Here is a 7,950-nt window from a genome sequence, read left to right as displayed (position 1 = left end):
CACAGCGACGAGACAACTATCACATGTAAATCCACCCGATCAACAAAAATATTCTAATTATGTCATTTTAGAGGAAAACAAGTTAAGAGTATAATATTCATGAGCTAACCAAGGTTTTTAAGCCATTTTGTAGCTAAATGGAATAATTATCTCATTGTTGGAGAAAATAAGGTAAGGAGAATAAGATAGAGGAGAAGAAAGAGGAGGAGGAGAAGAAGAAGAAGAAGAAATCAAGAAGAAGGAGAAGGAGGAGGAGAAGAAGGAAAGGAGGAGAAGGTATTCTTCTTCTCTTCTTCTCTTCTTCTTCTCTTCTTCTTTTATTCTTCTTTTCTTCTTCTCCTTCTTATTTTTGTCTTCTTCTTCTTCTTCTTCTTCTTCTTCTTCTTCTTCTCCTCCTCCTCCTCCTCTTCTCCTCCTCGTCCTCCTCTTCTTCTTCCTATTCTACCTATTAAGCTAACTAACTAACTAACCTAACTAACCAAGCTAACTAAACCTATCGCTAAACCTATATAGCACTAAACATAAAAAAATAACAAAAACAGAATCTACCACTAAGTAACTAAAAAAGAATCTAGCTACCACTAAATACCAAACAATAAAAAATCAACTTCTTCTTCTTTTTTCTCTTCTTCTCCTTCTTATTTTTTTCTTATTTTTTTCTTATTCTCTTCTTCTCTTCTTCTTTACTTCTTCTCCTTCTTATTTTTTTCTTCTCTTCTTCTTATTCTTCTTCTTCTTCTTCTTCTTCTTCTTCTCCTTCTTATTTTTTTGTTCTCCTCTTCTTCTTCTTATTCTTCTTCTTTTTATTCTCCTCCTCCTTCTCCTCCTACTCCTCTTCTTCTTTACCTCTTCTCGTCCTCCTCCTCCTCCTCTTCTCCTCTTCTCCTCCTCCACCTAACTAACCAAGCTAACTAACTAACCTAACTAATTTAACAAGCTACCACTAATTAACAAAACAAAATCTACCACTAAACTACCTACTAAATCTACCACTAAAACTACTAACAAGAACAACTACTAAAACTACTAAAACTACTAACAAGAAAACTACTTAAACTACTAACAAGAACAACTACTAAAACTACTACCACTAAAACTACTAACAAGAACAAAAATCATGCGGGTGCGGGGGGGGGGGGGGGGGGGGGGGTCACCGGGAGGGGAGGTTGTGGCGGGGCCGGGATTGTTGGGGGTGGCGGGGCGGTGCCGGGGGCGCCAGGGGCGGCGGCGCGACGGTTGTGGGGCAGCGGTGGCGGGGGCGAGGTGGGGCAGCGGCACGACGGTGGTGGTGGCTCAGGTGGTCGTCGGGGAGAGGTGGGGCAGCGGCGCCAGGGGGTTGTGGGACACCGGGGCGGGGACGAGGGCGGTGGGGCGGCGGCGGGGGGCGACAGGGCGGCGGCGCGACGGGGGCGGCGGCGTGACGGTGGTGACGGCAGTGGGCGTCGGGGAGAGGAGTGGGAGAGAGAGAGGGGTGGGGTGAGCCGTTACACAGTGAGGGTGAGAGAGAGAGGGGGGCGGGGTCGGGGGAAAGAGTCGTTAACGGAGTTACCTCTTTGCCGTCTGCCTCCGGACTCTTTGTCGTCCGCTAGCACACGGCAAAGAAGGGAATTCAGTTTGCCCTAACGTCCCCGCGGTCAGGTGGGGCACTCTACATGTTTGCCTTCTGCTGTGAGACTCTTTGTCGTCTGCTAGCTGACGGCAAAGATGTGACTGATGGCAAAAACACTCTATGCCATCAGCGAGTGCTTTGCCGTCTGCTTTGTGGAAGCTGACGGCAAAGACACTCTTTCCCATCAGCTATCAGACGACAAAGATTTGGCAGATAGCAAAAAATTGTTTTCCAGTAGTGAAATGGGGCAATTGTTCAAGGCCGCATACTCAAGCCTAAATAAGGAGCATCCATTCTCACAGGCATGTATCTTCTCATAGGGCATCTTAAGTACACGGAGGATTTTCTCTGATTGGTACAGGTTTGCAAGCAGCACATGGCCTTTCGGTAGAAAGCGTCCAAATATCGTCATCGTCACATCGTAGCATTCTCTGCCTAGGTTGAATTGAGCCTTCAAATCCATTACTTGCGCGATGGCATCCAGCTGACAAAGCTCAGTGTGCTCGTGGAGAGGATGTTTTGAAGACTCCAACATTTCATAGAAGGCCTTTGCAGATTCCTCCATCTCATCGTCCGAATCGCGAGCATCATCAAAGTCTTGCACCATGTCTTCGATCCCGGTACCATGCTCGTCGGTGCGACGACGAACCACCTCAGCTCTGGCACGTTGGTCAGACTCACCATCAAAAGTCCACATCGTATAATTAGGCATAAAACCCCACTTCTGCAGGTGTTTACCCATTTCAAACTCTATCTGCTTTTTCCAGTTGTCACAGTTGGGACAGGGGCACCATGTATTTTGCTGGCCATTTGCAAATGCGGCTCTCACAACCCCCCTGGTTTTTGTTAACCATTCATTGGTCATGTCTTTCTGACTAGGGTGACCAGTGTACATCCAAGCATAATCACTCATCTTGCCTAGCTACCTATGGGCACACAAGAAATATATATACAATTCATCATCTATATTCATCCGCTAATCAAGTTTGTTAGTTTTATTATGTCCATGCAACCTACACGCTAATAGGTAAAGATAGGTCCTAATCCCACCCGAATATGTGTAGATTGAGTTTGTTTTCCCATGCTCTGCTCCGGATCAAACGCAAAATTTCTGCAACACCTCCCCGCTGTTCTCCTGATACACCTCTCGGCAATAAACAGAGAGGATGTGTATCCGGAGAACAACAGGGAGGCACTGACGAAATTATGCATCGGATCCGGAACAAAGCATATGAGAAAACGAACCCATTCTACACATACTCGGGCTGTCCATGGATAACGTTGGACAATTCACAAGAATCACAGTTATAAATATATGCAAATGCATGCATATTTATAACTATAACCCTTTCGAACGGGAGACGAATACTGGTCACGCATACTGATATATTAATTTACCTATATCTAGGAAGTTTCATCTTAACACCAACCAAAGATGTCATTTGTACTCACCCATGAATGCAGGGGTGGAGCTCGTCGAACGCACGGGGATGTCTTCGAACAGCAGACCTCACAGCGACGAGACAACTGCACATATAAATCCACCTGATCAACACAAATATTAGATTGCAAAACCCTTCAAACCTCGGCATGAGTATAATTAGCTAAGTATATCTCTGACTCGATTATTATTTTCTTCTTTTCTTCTAATTTTTTTTCTCTTTCTTCTTCTTCTTCTTCTTCTTTTTTTTCTTCTAGTTTTTTTCTTCTCTTATTTTCTTGTAATTTTTTCTTTTCTATCTACTTTTTCTACCTAATAAACTAACTATCTAATTTAAGAAAAAAACAAAAAAACTAACTATCTAATTTAAAAGAAAAAACAGAAAATAAACTAACTATCTAATTTAACAGAAAAAACAGAAAATAAACTAACTATCTAATTTAAAAGAAAAAACAGAAAAAAAACAGGGGTGGGGGCACTCACAGGAGTTGGGGATGACCGGGGTGGCCGGCGACCGAAGGAGGGGAAGCCGCGGGGAGGCGGGAGCCACGAGTAGGGGGCGGCGCCGGGAGCCGGTGAAGGGAGGGGAGGGGTGGCCGCCGAGGAGGGGGGAGCCGTAACAAGGGGGCGGCTCCGGGAGCCGGGGGCAGGGTGGCCGCTTGGGAGGGGGCGCCGCCGGGGGCGATGGCCGTTAGGGAGGGGGAGCCATGGGGAGGGGGCGGCGCCAGGTATCGGCATGGAGAGGGGGCAGGGTGGCCGCGGGGGATGGGGCGGGGCAGGAGTGGCCGCCGGGGTGAGGGCGGTGCCTGGGGCGGTGGAGGGGTGGCCGGCCGCGGGTGTTGGTGGATCCAGATGCATGCGCGGGTGGAGAAAGAGAGTAGTGGGGGATAGAGTGGGGGAGGTGCAGCGAGGGGGAAACGACCGTTATAGGCACGTCCCCTTTGTCGTCTGCCCCCGGATGGCAAAGAGTCCCACGACAAACGGAAAATGCCAGGCGGACGGTAAAGAGCCCGTCCGTTGGATCTGGCCATGCCCAAGGCCCAGTGGGTCCCATCTTGCCCCTTTATCGTCTTCCCTGGGTCTCTTTGTCGTCCGCTGGTGGACGACAAAGGCTTGACAGATGGCAAGTAGTCTGTTTTCCATCAGTCCTCACTTTACCGTCTGCTTTATGTCAGCTGACGGCAAAGAGCATCTTTGGCATCTGCCAGCAGACGGCCAAGAACCGGCTAATGGTAAATTACTGGATTCCACTAATGCTAGGCATTTTAAATGAGGCTGAAAACGACATATAGCATCTCCAAAAGGACCCCACGTGTTAAATCCTAAATCTGTCTAGATTTGTCCTAATCACCTTTTAGATTTGTTAAACGCCAAAACAAAGTGGTTCACGTGATTCTACTCGTCGTTCTAGTCCATTTACATATATGGCTCATGTCCAACAGAGCTACGGTTAAATAACTACGACCTAAACCGTTTTTAACACGTCGACACACAAATTGATGCAAACTACACATCTAATAGCCTTAAAATGCATCAGAGTTGGAAAATGTTATTCTACGCGAAATTCTAGGCAAGTTACATATCTAACTTGTCGCAATCCGACGCACGGATTAAAATATACAGGCGTTGAAAAATATGCCTATTTTTGAAATAAAATAAATTCAAAAAACCTTAAAAAATCTAACGGGCCGAATCTGCTAAACTAGGCCAACAAGGCATGGGCGCTTGTAAATTAAAAGGCACCGCGGGTGCAAAATAGAGGGGGATGTGAGGGCTCACCTTCAGGCCTGGCTGGGCCGCGGTGGGGCGAACTGGGCTGGCCGGCTTGGGCGGTCGAGCTGGGCCGAGGGAGGAGCTCAGCCCACGGGACGATGGAGCAGGCCGGCTCGATGGAGAGCGCCAGGCTCGGCCTCGTGACGTGGAGGGAAGCCTTGAGGAGCGCCTGCTGGGTGAGCTGGCCTGGCGGTTGGTGGCCGGCCCAGGCGCGGATCAACGCCCGACCAGATCGGGGCACTGATTCTACCCTCCCACACAACACCGAAGGCGCACATGGTGCTGTACTGTGCCGGCAACGATCGCGTGGACCCGGTGCGGAGGAGGTCAACGGGGTTGGACGGATACGCCGGGAATGGGTGGATGGTCCCCGGCTGCCGGATTTGGCAAGGTCCGGCTACGAACAAATCGGTGGCGGCCAATCCGGAGCAGCTCCGGCGAGTAGGGGGTTCGTGCCGGCGGCGGGCGGATTAACGCGGCAGCGTGGCGAGCGGCCATCGGCAAGGCGAGCTACGATAACTCGGGATCGGCCGGCTGCCCCGGATTGAGCATCGGGAGGAGCTCGGGCTGGATCTCGGGCACGAGCTGGCGGCGGCGGCTCGCTCGATTCGGGCCCGACGGACCCCGGATGGGCTCGGCGGGCACGGCGCTTGGAGGGAGGAGGCTGGCGGCTAGAGGGTTGTTGGGGCGTGGATCTTGAGGCAAATGCTAGGGTTTCCAGATTTGGCATCGGAGGGGTCTATTTATAACAATGGGGGCTAGGGTTTGGTGTTTTTTGCCCTGATTTCGACCGTAGGATCGGAATCGGATGGTCCCGGTCGCGGGGACGGCTAAGTGGGTTGTGTAGAGTGTCTAGGCGGGGATGAGAGGGAATGTGCAGCCCGACAAGATATTTTAAAACATCGAAAAACTTCCGACGATAACCGATAACGGTGCCGCTAAGGTCGACCATTCGGGTGACAAACGAACTCCGACTGCGATGAAATATGGCACACGACCTACCAACACTAAAATAAGACCACACACCAAGTTTCGACCCAATCCAAGAATATTTTCTGCACACTTTTGAAAACAAATATTTTAGCGATGTCGCAGGCGCATGCGTGTGTGGTTGGGCTCAAAACGGTCAACGACGAAAATGGAGAGAACCGACAACTACTAACGGATGCAGGTTTTGAAAAATGGCGGCAACGGAGTGCTGATGCAATGCAGATGATGCGCATGATGCAATGATGAGTGCGACAAACAATAATTAAGCCGACGACAGCGAAAAGAAAGGGGAATCTGTCGGTGTTCTAGGAATGGGGGTACCCAGACCTGCCTGCCTGCGGCCCAGGGCGGGCCCACTTCATCAAAACATGGACGACTGGAACGACACCTCTCGGGACAAGGACCTCGTGAGGGGCCAAGCCTCGTGAGGAGGAGGAGCGTCAAGACCTGCAGGGGGCCTCGTCAGGACCCCTCCGGAGCGGCGGACATTCCGAGGCAAGGCCGGGCCTCAGGAGTCAAGGGTGACGCGAGGAAAGGACAGGCGAGTAGCAGATGGCAGGATGGGGCACTTTCCCCTTTGGTGCAAAGAAGGCGGGACCATACAGGGGTTCCAAAGGCATCTTCCAAAGGTTTCCCTCTTGGTGCAACAAAGCCACAGCCGCCAGCCAGCAGGGCAAATGTCACCCACGGGCTCGTCTCTGAACCGGGGACAGGTACTTTGCAGGTGAAGACCACCTTTGGGCAGGGGAGCATGTTCCCCTATCCCCCCTCAAAATTGGTCGTTGTGGGATCCCTTCCCACCGACGCTATGAGGGAAGAGGACCCAGGCCCCCGCTATAAATAGAGGAGGTAGGATACTTGAGAAAGGGGCGGTTTTCATTTGGACGGGAGAACAAGATACCTAGCCACCTAGCCTCCGAAGGCAAAAGAGCACTGTACTAGTTCATCCACCACCTCCGCGAGAGGCAATCCACCAAAAGCAGGAGTAGGGTTTTACGCTTCGTAGCGGCCCGAACGTGGGTAAACTATTGTGTGTTGTGTTCCCCTCACCATCGAGTGAGATCTTTGTTGTTTACATCGAGTGGCGGGCTAGGTGAGGCAAAGTAGGGAGAGACCTTCGTACACGCCCGAGTGTTCGAATCCCTAGGGTTTTGTGGAGCCCGAAATCCAACATTTCGCGGCAGGTAGGGGGCGTGTCAAGGTCTCCCCCAAAGTTCGGCTCACCGAAGCTGACCGCGTCCATGGCGGGGAAACGACGAGTCCGCATGGAGAGACGTGCTGCCCGTGTGGTGCAACGGCGTGGGCGGGCCATGATGCCCAACTGCCCCCATCCACCTCGACGGTCGACAGCCATGCCGGACAAACTTGAGGCAAGCCGCGGGTTTGCCAACTTCACCAATCGTACAGCACCCCCGCGTCGCCCCGTCTCTTCCGCGTGTCCCACTGGTCCCTCCCCTTGTCCGAGCTTGCCAACACACGACGCACAGGCATGTCGCGCTGCGAGTGGCGTACGAGCTCAGGCGCCAGCGCACCGTACGTCACCGTCGCGTCAGAGGTCACGCGTGCCACCTCGTTCTCTTCGCCGCCGACGTAGCCCGACACCGCCCCCGCGCGAGCCATGTCCGTCAGCCCGCGCCGCCAGGACTTGCAACAGAAGGACCGTGCGAGCACGCCCCAAACCTCCATCACGGCTCACCTCTACAGGGGATCAGGCGGGGGCAGATGGGGGTGCAAGACTCAGCCTCACTTGGAGGGCGTCATCCAGTGTTCCCTAGCACGCTTCACGGAGCAGGGAGCGATCACGAGAGGCTCGACTACATCAACCATCGGGGGCTCATGCGAATTGATGACAACCATTCCGGCACATCTACGGGCCATGGAGGAGACCACGCGGGCCGTCACTACAATAGGAGGCACGAGCGCGACCCCATGGACCGCCCCCGCATGAACATGTAAGAACAATGTTGTGGGGTGATCCGAGGGGGTGACTCTGCGAGGGCACCCAGTGCGGACACACTCGTGGGGCACACATGCTGGTTGGGAGCTGCCCGAGGCAGGCATCTGGGTCTGGGGACCGCGGACCTCTCGCCTTGGATAGGGTGGACGCACCCTCGTGTCCAGGTCGAGGGGCCCCAAC

Source organism: Hordeum vulgare, chromosome 4H (assembly GCF_904849725.1).
Source record: "Hordeum vulgare subsp. vulgare chromosome 4H, MorexV3_pseudomolecules_assembly, whole genome shotgun sequence".
Lineage (NCBI taxonomy): Eukaryota > Viridiplantae > Streptophyta > Magnoliopsida > Poales > Poaceae > Hordeum > Hordeum vulgare.
This window is presented reverse-complemented; position numbering follows the sequence as displayed.